Here is an 18,993-nt window from a genome sequence, read left to right on the forward strand (position 1 = left end):
TTATTATTATTATTATTATTATTATTATGTTAGTAAGCAATACAGTGGTGATTTTAAATTAGTTAGCTTACAGGAACATATGATTAATACTCAGTAGCGACTCTGGCCTGGAGTTCTGTCTAATGCGATCACACCATGTCATGTACCGAAAAAAGTTTACCAAGCATCGACGTATAATTATTATGCTATGCATACTGTTGGTGGGGTCCTCTACATAGTGGTGTGGTGTGACGCGAAAATATCTTTTGTAGAGGTGATGAAATACCGTCATGCACTTTCATTTTATGTACCAAAAAAATATAATAGTATTTATATATCTATACAATGTTCTCAATTCAAAAAAAAAAAAAAAACTTTACTATCTTGAATTTCTTTGAATTGCCTTCTAAATTAAGAAATTAAAATGATAGTTGCAACTCAAATGAATGAAAATTTTAGTTTGACCCCAGTATTATGCTTTAAATATATTTGTACTGAACTTGTTGGCGTCAAATGAAAATTAATATCCGAAAGATATATAGAGTCCCCTTCTTATAAGGGCATCTGCATTTTATTTAAAATGCGGATGTCCCCTTTTCTCTCTTTTTCCGATCGAATTTCGATGATCCGAGCCGTTAAATGTGTTCAGAACGTGAAAAGACCGGGAAGGGCTCGATCAGATCAGCTTTTGATAAAAATACTATTATAGCATTTTTATCAAAAACTGATCCGATCGAGCCCTTCCCAGTCTTTTTTTTTTGCCGATTTCTCGCGGGTACCCTTAAAATCACATCACATTCTAAACATATTGAGCGGCTCGGATCATTGAGATTCGATCAGAAAAAGGGGGCGTTCTTACAAGGGCGCCCTTATAAGAAAATTTGTGTGTACATATATATATATATATATGTATGTATATATGTATGTACACACACACACACATATAACACATTATATTTTGCATCATGATTTTGCCTAGGGCCCCTCAAATATCTTGGGCCGGCCCTGCTCTGTTGTATATAGTTGATGTTAGATTTTTTGGAGGGTTCCAATCTAAAATCAATTGGCAATAAGTGGCGTAGACTCTAGAATATAGGGAGAATTTTTAGAAGGTCCACTATAGCATGTTTCTAACTCCACTAGTACATTTCTTAATTTCCTAACCCCTTTAGTCCACTAGCATAATAAAACAATTGCCATGACAACCCACCCTATATAATCACTCATAAAGAGAGAAACCCTACAAAATATATATATATATATATATATATATATATATATATATATCTCTCTCTCTCTCTCTCTCTCTCTCTCTCTCTGATTACTCATCATAGGTGCAGTACTTCTCCTCGCTGCTCATTGCCGTCGTGGCCGAGTTCCCGCCCTCCATCGCCACCTACACCTTCATCATCCCCCCTTACCACCGCCAATGACCTTCCCTAAGCAACGATTCATCTCCCCGTCATCGTTCACTCCCTCTCCATTGTCATTCACTTCGTCGCTGTCATTGTCCAATCAGTTGCCATCGATTTCAGTTATGGTTAGCATTGCTTATGATTTAGCTAGGGTTTTGATTGTTTGAGTGACATATAGTTAAATGTGAGCATATGTGCTTTGTAAATTCAAAATAATATAACATATAATGTTTAGGTTTTTGGTTACTTAACATATATGGTTATCTATCTATATATGGTCATCTGTCATCCTTTTTATTCCATTAAGCTCATATAAATTGCTATATGTGCATGTTATCTGGCATCCTTTCAACATAAAACCACATATGTACATATGGTTATCTTTGGTTATTTGGTATCCTTTTCATTCCATTAAGCTCACATATAATGCTATATGTGTACATCTGAACCCTGTATCATGTCATCAGTTCTTAACATATATGGTTATATGTTCAAATCTGTTGTCTGCATGTTATCAGAAGCAAGTCAGTGAAGCCGCTGCCTAGACCAATTTAATAATTGATGGACAACAAAGTATGGTTTCATGAAAAATATGAAACTGTACAACACGGTCACCCAAGACCTAGCTCTTATACCATGTAAAATATGAGAGAGGAAAGATTGTATTGATTTCGATAATGAAATTACAATGAGGTCCCTATTTATACATGGTGAGGGAGCCTAACTATGGAAAGAAAATCAACCTAATTACAATCTAATCACAATTAATTACAATAAAAAGGAATCAAGAGAATCATATAATATCAAGATATGATTACGATATTATATGATTTGATATTCTAAGAGTTGGAAAGGCTTTATTAGTTGTAATTGATACGATTCCGTATGTTAAAAAAATATATTACGGGCTGAACAGATCGAAAAATTAAGTATTCGGTAGTAATGTGCTCTCACACAATCTTGTGGGAACCAGGGGCCATGCTGTGCCCTCCAAGGGACAGCACGGTGCTGTCCCGATTTGCGAGGCCCGCTTAGGTCTCATTCCGATAATCAAAAACGTTCATATTGTAAAGCTCATCGAGTAGAATAATTTTACGAAATATCAGCTCAATTGGACATTATTAAGTGCCTGATTCAAACACATACAACTTGCTAATAATGGAATCAAGTGGATTTGATCCAGTGTTTCAGATCCATTCTTTTTAAAATAAAAAAGTTTCAATCAGGGACTTAATGATATCCGATCGACCTGTTTTTTTACATGGTTGTTCTACTCGACAAGTTCTATGAAGTGAATGTTTCCGATCATCGAACCGAGATTGAAACAGGCCATGCAAGGGCGGGACAACACCGTGCTGTCCCTTAAGGGCACAACACAGCCCCTCAGATGGTTTCACCAAGATGGTCTTACAAAATCTCAAATCATAGACTAGCTAGCTTTTGGTTTCTTATTAATCTCACATTTTCGTCATGCCAACACAATTGACTTGGTATGGTGATTCCTCATGTTCGATTCTCTATTATGGAGGAATCTATACATTAGCTGCATGACAATTAAAGTAACACTTCAATGTTACTTGAAGTCATTGCTTGGTATATCCAACATGTGAAAGGGACAAGCTTCAGAAGTTTGCTTTTGAAGAATGTCTTAGCTGCTAGTGTGTATAATCTGTGGATGGAAAAGAACCAAAGGGTTTTCAACTTTCATGCAAAACACCTCTATCAACTCAAGATCGGATTATTCTACAGACTATTTCCTGCGTTAAAGAGTCTTTGTGTTTGAAGAGGGGAGTGGATTAGACACATCTAAACAGAGCCCTTTGCTACAGTTGGGGACTTACCGACAGGATTTTGGGCCCTTTTCTCACTTGTAGTTTAGAGTAGGAAAATTAGAATTGGATGTATAAATTTCTTTCTAGTCTTCAGTTGGCATTAGATTGTTAAAGTTAAAGTGATGTATAGGTGCCTTCTTTTTACGGGGGGAATGCCCCTTAGAGTTTGTAGATGTGTTTGAGCTTTATAAAAGAAAGTACTTACGGAAAAAAGAAAAAGAAAAAGAAGTAATACTTCAATGTTGACGTGGTTTGCTCTAAATTGTCTGTGGTGACTGGTACTGAACCTTTTTGCAATATATTTGCTACTTACCCTGCATATATATGATATATACATGCTACTTCACTAGTATTTTGGGAAATCGTAACCAGAGCTTGTGACTTTTGATTTTGGAATATAATTATTATGTGCATAGTTATTCAGACTTATTGGTTCCTCTGATCCGTATAAGGAAAAAATCTTCATGAACTCATTTTTATTCAGTCCAACGTGATTTAATTGCGTTTCCTTCGATTATGACTGCCTTTTTCCAAGAGCTTGCCTTTCAACATATGATATGACAAACCTACGTAACCAGCTTCATCTGTGATTTTGATGACATTTGTTACAGCCCCTTGGCCTGCGCTTGTTCTTTTCTTGGTACTTCATGTAACAATTATTATGCCTGGAACTTTATTCTGTCTTCGTGCACAAGTATTGTCAAAATCAAATCTTGCAGCTTAGCCCTTGGCTACTTGTGCTTTATTCGATTGGCTTTTATTTGAGTTTGCCGACTTGTTCCTGCACTAATCTAATTGCAGCAACTACAGTTCTAGCCCTTCTGATATCAAGGTCTACACAGGATGCTAAGGGAATAATTATTTGAGTAGTTTGCAGGTATTTTCGTCACAATGTACAATACTTGAGAGCTGACTTCTGTTCTTCCCTTTTTGTGCTAGTTTGCCCTGATCTTATATTTCAGAGACAAGAAATGAAAAACAAAACAAAATTTTATATATCATGATACAGAAAATTCACAAAAAACCGCAGAATGCAATTTGAACGTTAATCGGATGTGTGGACAGACTAGAATGTTTTCCATCGATCCTGTTTGTAAGTGAATGAATTTGTAATGTATTCATAAAAATTCATGGATGCATGGATTTTCTTTCTCTATTTATGCATAACATTTTGTGGGCTGATTTATCTCCAGAATAATAGCGTCACATGGTGAAGTACAAGTAAAGAATTTGTTGTCAGAAACCAACTGATGCATCTAGCAACTGAGTTTAGTTCCTCTCTCACTCTCACTCTCACTCTCACTCTCTCCACTTACACGCACATGCGAAGTCAATGTCAAGAATTATGCGTCTAAAACGATTTCTTTTATTTCCTTTTTTAAGTCATCTAATTATATTTATTTTTTTCCCTTTTACTTTTTTTTGATTGTCTTGGGTGGCCTCACCTCTCGTGGGAAAGTCTCTGTCATCGCTATCGCCCGAGTCAGTCAGACAACTCCTGGTCTATCACCTCCACGTGCATCCGGGATGCACATGAGGGGGAGTGTTAGACTTGTCCCACATCACTCATCTAAGCCGTCCAAGCTTGGTTAATAAATTCTAGAGGCTACTCCACCTATTACTAATTGATTTTAGGTTGGAACCCTCCAAGAAATCTAACATAATATGAGAGCTAGGTCTTGGGGGGCCTCACCTTTCGTGGGAAAGTCTTTGTCATCTCCATTGCCCGAGTCAATCGCTTAGCTTCTGGTCTGTCACCTCCACGTGCATCCGAGTTGCACGTGAGGGAGAGTGTTAGACTGGCCGATTGGTTTTAGGTTGGAACCCTCCAAGAAATCTAATATGGTATCAGAGCTAAATCTTGGGTGGCCTCACCTCGGGTGGTCAAGTCTCTGTCGCCCGAGTCAATCGCCTCATCTTATCAATTCATACCTCCACGTGCATCCGGGTTGCACATGAGGGGTCGCCCGAGTCAAATCTCTAAGTTTCGTGAGAGGGAGTGTTAGACTTAATCTCACATCACTCATCTAAGCTACCTAAGCTTGGTTAATATATTCTAGATGTTATTACATCTATTATCAATTGATTTTAGGTTGGAAACCTCCAAGAAAATCTAACATTGATAAATTCAATGTCCAAATACTGCCCAAGTGATTCTAAGTTGCATGGAAACGAGAACGCAACATCTTGGATAAAACTGGAAAAAGTGGTGAAAGAGTAAAGAATTGTACTTTGCCTTTTATTCTTTCTGTATGAGAGGAATAAATTAATCGATGTAGCTTTGCTCTTTCCAATGCTTTGGTAGCGAGATAAGAATTTCCTTTAGAATCAATCAAACTTGTGTTTCAATTGTACTTATTTGTACAAGCCATCATTTTCCAAAAAACTTGACTGCTTCCTTGGTACTTAAAGCATCAATTTGGTATTAGAAATTGTACTTTGGAAGGAATTGGAAACTTGATTGTCATGGTTGCCAGCATAAGTTTAGTTTAGAAGCCCTTATCCGGCAGGCCATCTTCTCATTTTGTTTGTCTCGCATTCTCTGCTAAACAAAGCTCGAGTTTCTTTCGTATTCATCTCCCTGCTTCGGACTTCCTCTTTTTTTTATTCAACTTAAAGACCAAAGGGTGTTTGGAGGACCTGGGACATCTCATTTGACTCGGTTTGAGAACAACAAAGAGGTATGCCTGATGCTTTCTTGGTTTTATTGATTAATGTTGGCCGGGATCAAAACTATAAGTAGCTTTCTTTTATTTCGACCGCTCTCCTATGGTAGTGGCACATCATTAACCTATCATCAAGTCCATTAACGACTTTATCAAACTTGATATTTTCAGAGTTACTCTGGTTTGACGAGTTCAACAGCTAGCTTGGTTGAAGCATCTCTAAAAGAAGCAACTGAAGGCAGTAACCAGGTTACGTGCAGTAAGTTGAATCTCCTTCGTTCTTTTTTTTTTTTGTGGTTTTCCGTGCTTGATGAGGAATTCTTTCTTGTTTAGTACTTTGATTTTTTTTTTTCCCCCCTTGATCACCAAATGATTGAAATTGTTGGATTAGGAATTCTCTTATTTCAAATGTTGTTCCCGCAGATCATGAATGTAGGTAAATGACACTTACCACTCCTTGGATTTCTGACTCATCATTAGTACCATTGAATTTTGAATAGAACACATCTGTTAAGCCCGTCTGTCTCGTTTTCTTAAGGGACTAAATTTTATATGGCCGTCGTAGTCCAACGTGTTTTGTTTCCCCGTTTGCCTCTTAATTTTTCCACAATATATAGCAGTGCAGGGAGCTTCTTCAGATGACCTCTAAATTGAATAGTCAAGCATAATCTTGTTAGCGACCTAGCCCTCATATGGTTTGGTATCTACGAAACACAGGTATGGATACCACTATTGCTACAATACGGGTACGGTGGTACAACAAAACTAAGAAAACTAGAGTACGGGTATGGCTAGGGTGCGTCCAAAAATTGAAATGTCTTTGTTTAAGAGGAATGCATTATGTGTAATGATTACGAATTGGCATATGAAAGAATTAATTTAATGACTGTTGATTAAGATCCAATATACAAACCATAGTTAAATGCCTTAATGCCATGAGCAAGGTACATACCAGGGTGTAATGGATACTGTTGGACTGTTTTTCACCATTTTTTCTAAAATCAATTGATGTTAGGGAGGGTTTCAATTAAATTTTTTATGGCATTCGATATCGCACCCACAAATCTGTTTTTAGAGCGGTCGCAAGGAGTGTGTTTACACCCGTTTTTGGCACCAAATCTAGGGCTAGCGCTGGAGGATTATTTAATTAAATATTAATTAAATTGGGCCGACTTTTATGAGTCTTGTGAGCTAAAAATTAATGGACCGTATTAATTTTGTGATTTGGAGTAAGGCTCAATTAATTTTAGTCTTGAAGCTTGGCCCATGTTTTATTTTATGAGAATCGGCCCATGATTTGTGGATAAACTGTTGTGGATTGACTCCAACCGTTAGTTATGAAGAAGATTGTGGGCCGTGATGCATGAAATAATTGTTCCAAGGCCAAGTGGTCAAATGGCCCCCCACGTCCCTTGATTCTCACGCACAAAGGAAACAGTTGAGTTTTGTTTTCCAAAAGTTGAAAGCAATGCAGGACACATGGCAAGCAGTGGACACTTGGTAAGTTGGAGAATAAGCCCATGATCACCATTTTCGTATGTTTAGGAAGTGGGCTCACCATTTTCGTATGTTTAGGAAGTGGGCACTCAAGTACTAACATCTTGTAGCTCCCAAAAACCACCAACAAGCTGATGCATGGGACACTTGTCAGCATGAGAAGAAGGCGGGACAAAATTACGTGCAAAACCGTGAAGACCGTTTGGCCTATAAATACAAGTTCTCAGGAAGAAAAAAGGGTTCAACACCTCAAAGCCCAGCACTTAAACCAAAGTATTTCCAGCGAAACACGTATTTTACTTTTCTTGTACCAACTCAATTACTTCATCAAGTAATTCAGGTTTTGTATCTTTACGGTTGTACGCAAACTTTATTACATGGTTAATAAAGTTCTTTTTTCTGTTGTTACTTCTTTCCTACACGGTTAGAAAATTATTAAGTCTACTTCGTTGTGGCAAAACCACGAACCTCCATTGCGATCCAGCCCTTAGGTTCGCAACACCCTTGCCTTCACAGTTACAAAGTCAAAAAAGGGCATCCAATCCTTTACATTAGACGCGACAAGTCTTGGCATGCCCGTGCTCAGTCCTTGAACCATTTCATGACCAAACAACTTTTTGGCACTCCCAGTGGGACCCTAATCGTGTAAGGGTTTTAATCATGGCAAGGAAACAGCAGCAGCAACAACCAGATCCACCCATCGCGGATCCACCACAGAGTCCTAAGGGAGTGGCAGTCGACGTGTCATTTCTCGAGGAAGTTGGACCTCAGATTAGTGCTCAAGATGTTAGCGACGCTACGGACAACGTCAAAAATTGTATGTTTTTTGCAGGATGTGAGATCTCCCACAACGTTACGCAATCAATCTCGCAATCGTTCACTCAGTCCTTGGAACCTTTGACTCTAGCAATGAACAAGATGGTTGCTACACTTACAGAGAGGCTACCACTCGCTCCTCAGCAGCAGAGCTTTCCACAATTTGGTATCTATGATGATGGCCAAGACCAAGTAGGCCAGTTCGGTTCAAAGGAGGCAATTCCACATCCTCAAGCTTTTTATCACGCTTCCTCATCCAACAGCTCTGCACTCGGGGGGTAAGGAAGCAAATGAATCACTATTGGAGGAGTTCAAACACCTCTAGTAAGCAAAGACCAAAGGTTTGTGATGGCAGAAGACCAACCCAAACCTGACAAATCTAACAAGACGGACAAAATGCCTTAGCAAAGAGGCCAAGGTTCTGGAAACGGAAAAAAGAGTTGCTCACACATCTAAGGGCTTTGATTCTCGAGGGGCAAATCCAATCCAGAACCAACATGTGCAAGAGGCACGCCCACAATAGCCTCTTGTGCCAAACATGTTTATGGGAAGGGAACAAGTCCTAAACTTGCTCTAGGTGTAGTTAGGCCTGGTTTTAGACCTTTTAGGCAGACCTATGTATAGGAAATCTCATACCGATGAGGTGGACAACACGGCCTTCCCAAAGGGCTATAGAGTCTTAGAATTCCAGACCTTCAATGGAGACAGCATGCAGTTGACTGTAGAGCACATTGTTAGGTTCAAGTCCAATGTGAGGAGTGTGGAATGATGGATGCTCTAAAGTTAAGGCTTTTCCCCAATTCTCTGACTGGAACAACGTTTACTTGGTATATCAACTTGCCACCTAATCCCGTGGAGACCTGGGCACAGTTGGAGGAGATGTTCCACCAGCGGTTCTACAAGGTAGAACCTGAAGTGACGTTGGCAGACTTGTCATGCTATCGTCAAACCCATCTCGAATCAGTGGAATCCTACCTAGAAAGGTTTAAGACTGCTCGATTCAAATGCAAGATTCCTCTTCTAGAAGCCGAATATCTGTGTATAGCATTAAACGGCTTGGGCTTTGAATTCAAGAAGAAGTTCTGTGGAACAAAATTTAGAGACTTATTTGAGTTGTCCTCCAAGGCATCTCATTATGAAAGGCTCTTGGATGAAGGACATGATAGGAAGATAGCATCTAAGGGGACATATTACCATGATCCTAACTATGAAGTAGTTGCAGTAGAGACAGAGGCTGACCCTGACGTGGCAGTGGTTAAAACCATCAACAATAAGCCATATGTTTGCAAGACCTTTGTCAAGATGGAGCCAACGAAGTAATTCATTTAAAACACTGCCAATAGGTCAACCGGGGCTTATACTTTCAACATCGGTAGGGCTAAGGCCATCTTTGACCAACTCCACACGGACAAGCTGCTCAAACTGTCATTTGGTCACAAAATTCAAACTTTGGAAGAATTGAGGGGTAAGGAGTATTGAAAGTACCACAACTCTTGGAATCATACGACTAATAATTGCATAGTATCTAGAAATGATATCCAGGATAAAATTGAGCGGGAAGAGTTCAAATTCCCTAAGAAAGACAAGCAACCCGTGGGAGTGAATGGCAATCCCTTTCCTTTAGAGCTGAGTACAAATATGGTCTCTATCAACATGAGAGGCCTGCTTAGGACTGCTCTTAGGCAGAAGATTAGCTTGGGAGCCCCTTCTAAAGAAGTTTACAAGTTCAGTCTAGACAGGTATTGAGATCTTTATTATCAGGAGGGGGATTACAGGACTGAGCGGGTCAAGAGGTTTGAGAAGAAGAAATCATGGTGGTCCAGACCTACAGGAGTGAAGAAACCAGAAAGACCAACTTGCTCCGTCATATGCATAGAATGTCGACATCATGCAAGTCCTAGCAAAGCAGCCTTGAAAAGCATTATTGTGGGCAGGGTCGAATCCAATCCTGGGGAGTAGGGCTGTTACAAACCCGACCGGACCGAAAAAGACCGAAAAAATTGACCGATCGGTTCGGTCTTCGGTCGGTCCAGGGGCGTTTTTTTGGTGGTTCGGGGTGGACCGAACCGAACCGAATGAGGACCGAACCGATGTAGGACCGAACTGACCGAACCATATATATTATATATATTTATATATATCATTTTAATCTTCTGGCTCTTACTGTTTTGAATTGTTAACTTCAAACAAAATTTTGAATTATGCCAGCAACAATTACAGAATCAAACAAAATTTTGAATTGTCAACTTCAGGCTCTTAATTACTTTTTTTTTGGAATTTCATTGCTTGATTTATTTACGTTTTTGCAAAATTTTCCAATCGATTGCTCTCTCTGTTCTAAATTACTTTAACTCCTCCAAGTTATATACACGAGTGTAGAAGATATTTCCAATCGATTGAAAAAAAAAAAAAAACAGGTGGAAGATTACTTGTAAAAGTTGTAATTGTTTGAGCATTCGTGTTGTATGTTATTTTCTTTTCAGTTGGTGTAAAAAAAGAAGAAGGTACAATGGCCCAAATATGTGTAAAAAAATGGTCCAAACATGGGTGATTGACTTAAGGTTGAAAATAGCCCAAATATAGGTGAGAAACATGTGAAAATTGACCAAATATAGGTGAAAAAATGGCCCAAACATGGCCCGTAGTCTATTGTTAGTTTTTAAAAATGGCCCAAATGGCCCAACTAAGGCCCATTTCGGGCGAACTGAACTCCCCAAAATTCCCGACCGAACCAAACTCACCCCGAATCGAACCGAACTGAAATTAATACCGGTCGGGATCGGTCCCCGAATTATATACCCCGAACCCGATCGGGGTCCGGCAAATCCAGCCCGAACCGACCGAAAAACACCCCTACTGAGGAGCCCCACAGATCTAAGAGGAAGAGGGTTGTATGTGAATCAGTGTTCAATCGAATCTAGTCAGGATTGGTTGAAATTGAAGATGAGCTAGACAACTTGAGAACATTTGCTCCTTCCAAGGACAAACCAGGGGCTGTAAGACCTCTAGTCACTCCTCCCGATGAATGGCATAGGATTGAGCATCCCAAGTTTCCTTATGAACTTCCACCTCCATCTAGATCTCAGAAGATGCGCAGCCAACAATTCAGGCAGACAACTAGAAGGGCTGGAGAAGAGACAGATTTATTGGATGATCTAATGATTGAAGATGATCCTAAAGGGAAAGAGAATGAAATTGCCAGTAGAATAGACTATGGTTGAAAAACCTAAGGCTAAGAGAGCATACAAGCCCTTAGAAAGGATTGTGGAAGAGGCTATCATTGAGCCTCCTACAATGACTTTATCTAAGAAACAAGTCCATCTGGAGAAGACATACAAGGAGGCTGTTATCAAACCCTCTCCAAAACAAGCCAATGTACCCAAGAAACAACCTCTTTTAGAGAGAACTCTTAAGGAGGCCAGAATTGAGACTCTTCCCAAACAAGTGACTTTACTAAAGAGGGCAGTCCTTATACCAAGGAAGCCAGACTCGGAGGGCAAGTCAAATCTAAATTCACAGGCCAAGGAGTTCAAGGCATGGGGGCCATTGTTTACACTGGCCTGTTTTTTACACCAAATCTTGGGCTAGTGCTAGAGAGCTATTTAATTAAATATTAATTAAATTGGGCCGATTTTTATGAGTCTCGTGAGCTAAAAATTAATGGGCCGCATTAATTTTGTGATTTGGAGTAATGCCCAATTAATTTTAGTCTTGAAGCTTGACCCATATTTTATTTTATGAGAATCGGCCTTTGATTTGTGGATAAATGGTTGTGGATTGACTCCAACCGTTAGTTATGAAGAAGATTGTGGGCCGTGATGCATGGAATAATTGTTCCAAGGCCGTGTGGTCAAATGGCCCCCAAGTCCCTTGATTCTCACGCACAAAGGAAACAGTTGAGTTTTGTTTTCCAAAAATTGAAAGCAATGAAGGACACATGGCAAGCAGTGGGCACTTGGGAAGTTGGAGAATAGCCCATGATCACCATTTTTGTATGTTTAGGAAGTGGGCACTCAAGTAACCTCTTGTAACTCCCAAAAATCGCCAACAAGCTGATGCATGGGACACTTGTCAGCATGAGAAGAAGGCTGAAAAAATTACATGCAAAACCATGAAGACCCTTTGGACTATAAATACAAGTTTTCAGGAAGAACACCTCAAAGCCCAACGCTTAAATCAAAGTCTTTCCAGCAAAACACCTATTTTACTTTTCCTATACCAACTCAATTACTTCATCAAGTAATTCAAGTTTTTTTTATCTTTCCTGTTATACGCAAATTTTATTACACAGTTAATAAAGTTCTTTTTACGTTGTTACTTCTTTCCTACACAGTTAAGAAGTTACTAAGTCCACCTCGTTATGGCAAAATCACGAACCTTCATTGCGATCTAGCTCTTAGATTCACAACACACTTGCCTTCACGGTTACAAAGTCAAAAAAGGGCATCCAATCCTTTAAGTTAGACGCGACAAGTCTTGGCACGCCCGCGCTCAGCCCTTGAACCATTTCGTGACCAAATAAAGTGGCATTGTGTAACGAAATCCATAGGGGCAATTCGGGCCCAACAACCGATGACGCTCCCGCAACTCGAACCCATGACTTCCTGGTTCTGATACCACTTGTCAAACCGCTTTCCACCATCTTGATTTCCTAAAAAAAATTGGAATTAGGAAGGGTTTCAATCAAGTCTTTTATGACATTCGACATCGCAACCACAAATCTATTTTTAGAATGGTTGTAGGGGGCAACATTGTATAACCAAATCCATGAGCACACTCCGGACCCAACAGATACTAAGCATAAATGAAGGTCTTATCAAGATTACTCCTTTGTTTTACAAGAGAAGAGACTATTCGGGTCCGTGTGAGATGTATAAGTAGGGCTTGGTAAGGCATAAATCAAAGGAAACACTTCGGGTACACGTACAAGTACAATGTACGGATACGACATGGTTCTTGAAGTACTCATGCTTCATAGTTTTGTGTTGATTCACATACCAATCTTAATCATTCGTTGTTAAGTTTCCAATTGTCTTAAAAGCTTAGGCTTATCATGGTTCTTGAAGTACTCATGCTTCATAGTTTTGTGTTGATTCACATATCAATCTTAATCATTCGTTGTTAAGTTTCCAATTGTCTTAAAAGCTTAGGCTTATTTTGAATGGCGGAAATCTTGAAGAAAAATGATAACGTAATGTCATATTTTCATGATTCCAATGTTTGGAAGAGATAACAATAGAAATGTAATGCAATGCTTTCATGATTTTGACATTTGATGGAGGCATAAATATGAATATGATTAATTCAATTCATAGTTTACAAAATGTCACTGCCCCCCATTATTGTGTACGAGCTCAGTTTTCGGTACATCGATTTTATTTGTACAAGCACTTCATTTTCCTCTTATTGTAAGTACTTCCAAAAACTTTACTGCTTCCTTGGTACTTAAAGCATCATTTTGGTAATAGGAATTGTACTTCGGAAGGAATTGGAAACTTGACAGTCATTGTTGCCAACAGAAGTTTAATAGCCTTCAAGGGTTCAAGTCATATCTTCTCATTCTGTTTGCCCCGCATTCTCTGCTAAACAAGCTCGAGTTTCTTTCGTATTTGTCTCTTGCTCCCGACTTCCTCTTTTTTTTATTCAACTTAAAGACCAAAGGGTGTTCAGAGGACCTGGAACGGCATCTCATTTTGCTCGATTTGAGAACAACAAAGAGGTATGCCAGAACACTTTCCTGGTTTTATTGATTATTGTCTGTTGGGAGACTTATAAATAGCTTTCTTTTGTTTCAACCGCTCTCCTATGGTACATCATTAACCTATCATCAAGCCTATTAACGACCTTATCAAAACTTTTTTTTCCTTGATATTTCAAGAGTTACTCTGGTCTGACGAGGTCGGCAGCGTGGTTGATGCATCTCCAAAAGGACTGACTGAAGGCAATGACCAAATTACTATTTTTCCCTCTAAGTTGAATCTCCTTTGTTTGTTTTTACTCCTCTAGTTGGATTAGGAATGTTGAAAATCGGTCTTCTTGAATTGAAAAATGGCGCCATCTGTCCTTTGAAATTTGGAACACAAAAAACACTTCGAGGCACATTACGGTCACTTTCCTAAAGACATTATTTTCCCCACTAGATAGTGTGCATCGGGTTACAACAAATCCGCCTTCAAGATACAACGAAATCCAAATTCAATGTTTTTTTTGTCTGTATTTGCAAAAAATGAAGACAGACAGAAAACCAGAATATCAATATGCTGAAAAAATTCTAGGGAGAGAATTAAAGTGTAGAGAGGGAGCAATCCAATATAAAAACTTTGGCGTAAGAAATGCCTTTACAAATGGTTTATTTATTGACATACAAGCACCCTTTCATGACAGGTTATGTCTTTAATAGACACACATTAAGAATGGTCATATCTTTTAAACACTCAAAACCACTTGGTGCAGAAAAATTCTCATTAGGAATGGTCATGTTTTTTAAAGATAATTAATTAAGAAGCATAATGCCTCTTTATATAGGCACCATTTTGTGAAGAGTCATTTCTCTAGTAGACATTAATTTAATTAGAAAGGATCATGCCTCTTGTAGGTAGTCCCATATTTCACATTCCTTTCTAAGAGTATCCACAATGGTCTAATTTAACCAAAATTGGGGCTCCATTCTTGTAACACACACACACACACACACACACACACATCACGGATCCAATGAGGGATCCCGCACGGTGCTACCGTGCGGGACGTCCCTTTCCCGATCAAATTTCGATGATCCGAGCCGTTTAAAGTGTGCAGAACGTGATTTTAAGGGTACCTGTGAAAAATTAGCAAAAAAAAAAAAATGATTGGGAAGGACTTGATCCGAGCAGTTTTTTACTGAACCGTTCAATAAAAAACCATTCGGATCAAGCCCTTTCCGATCATTTTTTTGCAGATTTCTCGCAAGTACCCTTAAAATCACATTCTGATCACTTTGAGCGGCTCGGATCATCAAAATTTGGTCCAAAAAGGAGAGTCCCCGCACTGTAGCACCGTGCGGGATCTCTTATGGGATCCGAACTCTGTGTGTGTGTGTGTGTGTGTGTGTGTGTGTGTGTGTCTATATATATATATATATATATATATATATATATATATATATATATTCTTTTATATTTTTTGTGTAATATCTCATCCAACATCGGAAGTCTACATGGATATCTTGTAGGGTATTACTAGTACCTTGGCTTAAGCATTTTGAGCCACGTTGTAATATCCCGTCCAACATCGAAAATCTACATGGGTGATCTTGGGCATATAATAAACCATCTAAGCTAATACTAGTACCTTAGGCTTAAGCTTTTAGGTCATGTGGTGTGGCTTGTCGTTCAAAATCAAGGTATAGGACCAATGGTTTTCATGGGGCGTTACAACTCTCGATAATTAGCTCATTGAGACAAACTAATAATTCACAAACTTTTACGCAAAAATAAAAAATTAAAAAAAAAATACTACTGTAGTAAATGCAAAACTAAGAAATACGAAAAAATTTAAATAAAGACAAAACAAAATGCCAAGTTGACTTTTTTTAAAGGAAACTAATCTCAACTGTAAAGACAAATGCCTATAAAAAATATAAAAAAACCTGTAAAGACAGATGCCAATCAAAAAACAAGAAAAAAGAAGAAGGTAAAGACAGGTATCTAAAAAAAATTGTAAGCGGAAAAGATCACCCATTGTTTGAGGGCAAAGTTGTCATTTAAAAATACATTGGAAAGCACATTGCCAGTTTGTCCTTTTTTTCTTGATTGGGAAGTAAGAAGTACATGTCCTTTGATGGTCATGAAAAGTAAAAAAGGTCACGAGTGTTACATAATTAACCGATACATAGTGGTGCTGGTTAGCGGACCGATTTAACAATTGTAATGTGTGTTCTCTTAGGGGAGAGGGAAAAAACTGGTGGGCTATTAGGAGTTATTGGGGGTAGAGCAGTGGCCTTTTGGTGGGCTATTAGGAGTTGTTGGGGGTAGAGCAGTGGCTTTTCCATCAGTGGCGCTGCAGGTGGTCGCGGCCACTGGTGGAGAAGTTGGCATAGACGTTTGGGAGAAGGGAAGGGAGATGAGCATGTTTGTGAATGGGCAATTTACATGACAAGCCCTATTATTATAAACAATTTCAAAAGTTTAAAAAAAAAAAAAAAGTGTCCAAGCAGAACAGAACAACAAAACAAAATTTTGCAAAACGTATTTTGTTGCTTCACCACTTGGTTCTCTGAATTCTTTTAACCTTCGATGTTAAATAAAAATAGGTTTTTCATTATTCATTGTTAAGTTGATGTATCTTAATGGAAAATTTTAGCTGTGAATATGTTTAAATTTTTTTTGGCATGGTGTATAAGTATAGTTGACGGTGAAACTCTTTGAGGTTATGAATGATAATGTGTGCCCTCACTATAAGAAATTTCTGAGTTCGTCAATGTTTATTAGGATCTCTTGTGCTATAGAAATCGATAACTTCATGTAATTTAAGAAGTGATCAATATTAACCTAGAGCATTTGAGGGAGATTTTTTAGAGCAATAAGTGGAGAGAGATAGATAGGAAAAATCCAAAAATGTATATAAATGATATCGCCTCTAATTTGTCTCTTGGTTTGTGTATTTCGTTTTGGTGGGTATTAGCTGGCATTTCTTTTTTAACCCAAAAAATAGTAATTAGGTATATGCATGTGTTGTAATTAACTCTCTTTTATTTTATTTTATTATAATGCTGATTGTTTATGAATTACCTAGAGGTGGCTAACGGGCGGGTTTGGGAGGGTTGAAACGGGTCGTGGGTCAAATATGAGCGGGTCGATATAAATCAAGCAAAATTCAAACCCAACCCGACCCGACCCGTTTTTTTTAATTTTTTTTTTTTTGGGGGGGGGGGGGGGGGGGGGAGGGGGCCTCTCTGATTTGTCTCAATAAGGGGATTTAGAAAAGTAAAATTTTATGATTAAAACTCAATTTTTTTAAAAATAAAAATGAAGCAATTAGAAGCTAAAAAAACTTTTAAAAAATCAGGTTTTTACTTTTTTTTACGTATGGGGTGACTTAAACTCTTCGTCCCCCAAAAGAAACCTCTCTCTAAAAGAATGGAAAACAGCCGCCTGCCTCTGCTCTAGGGTTTGGGGGGAGGCTACCGCCTCTGCCTCCTCCCCCCAGTCCCCCCCTTCCTCCTCCCTCTTTTCCATCTTTCAGCCCTCTCTCCGCTCTCTCTCTTCGTCTCTCCAGTCCCCCTTTCTTCGCTCTCAGTTTGGGGATTTTCGGATGTGCGACTGGCGTGGAGGCCATGGCCGTTTTGGCTGGTGCTCTTCTTGTAGCTCGGCTCCCTCCGAGTCCCCTGATCTGGTGGTTGCGTCGGTGGTGGTGCTGCTGTGCTGCAGGGAGTGATGTGGTTAGGGTTTGGGAGCAATAAAGGAGGAGGAGTGTAGGGTTTTTTTTCTGTTTTCTGTTTTCTCCGGCTTGTCCGGATTGAGTTTCCAGTCCAGGTTTCCCCTGGATCTGGAGGGTTGTGGCGGTGGGCGAATAACTCCTTCGGGGCCTGGCTTTCGGAGTAGTATAAAGGGCTAGGGCTTGGCCTTGGTGCCTGGGAGCGTGGTGGTTCCCGTTCTAGCAGCAGAGTAAGGTCGGTCGTCGGCCGCCGCGATTGAAGAACCGATCCACTAGCCAACAAGGATTTCTGACTCTCGGTTTCCTCTCGATCGGAGCCTGTCGTGACAGCGTAGGTTTGCTTCGGAGATTCCCTCCACTGCTTCGGTGTGAGAACTCGTTCGCGCCCAGACGGCGTCTCATATCCTCATCCGAAATTGGCAGGCGTGTTTTTTGGGTAGTAACCCAAGGCAATTGATCTTTCTCTGCTGTTTTGATATCCGTCGGAGTTGTGTTGCTAGCTGTGACTCGGGTTTGCGCCAATCCTTAGGAGATTGAATGTCTGGATTTCATACTCCACGTGTCCCGACCTTTATTGGCGGTGTGAAGCCGTTCCTGGTCTTAGACATTTATCTTCCTTGTTTCATTCTTAGTTGGATGGTTTTGGTGTTTCATTTGTCATTGTTTTCGGATGGATATCTGTAGATGTCGTATGGCTTCTTTGAAATGTTATGAATCGTGTTCGGATCAAAAAAAAAAAAACACTAACGTAACTTCGATGAGGAGTCAGAGGCCGCATCAAAGAATTGTCTGGAAGGCGATAATTGCACCGATTGTACAGTTTTGGTCTTCGTTGCATTCACCGAAACCACCGCTTAGGTTTGGATTAAAAAGTCAAGTGACTTTTTTTTTTGTCTCTATTCAAATTTTTTTTGTATTTGTTTGTTTTGCGACAAACTTTTTATCCCTATTAGTTCGTCTCGATGAGAGAATCGAAAAAGTATTTTTTTTTTTACTTTTTACCCTAATATTTTTTGTAATATTCAAGATAAATCCCAACAACCGGCTTTTGGGTTTTATCTTGGATGTTTTCAAAAATATTTGGGTAAAAATCATAATTTTTTACTTTTCTGATTGGAGAGAATATAAAAAATCGTAAAATATTTGTTGCAAAACGACAAACGCGGAAAAAATTATGAAGCTGAGCTGTGATTACCTCGACATCAACTCGTTAATTAAACAAATCAAAAAAATTTGCTCGAGTTTAGCTATTTTACTAAACAAACAAATCATCTAGTTTTTCATTCAAAAAATGAAAAAAAAAAAAAAAGGGGGGGGGGGGGGGGGGGGGGGGGGGGGGGTTGGTGGGGGTGGGAAATAGGACCATTTATAGCA

The sequence above is a fragment of the Rhododendron vialii genome, chromosome 3a (genome assembly GCF_030253575.1).
Source record: "Rhododendron vialii isolate Sample 1 chromosome 3a, ASM3025357v1".
Lineage (NCBI taxonomy): Eukaryota > Viridiplantae > Streptophyta > Magnoliopsida > Ericales > Ericaceae > Rhododendron > Rhododendron vialii.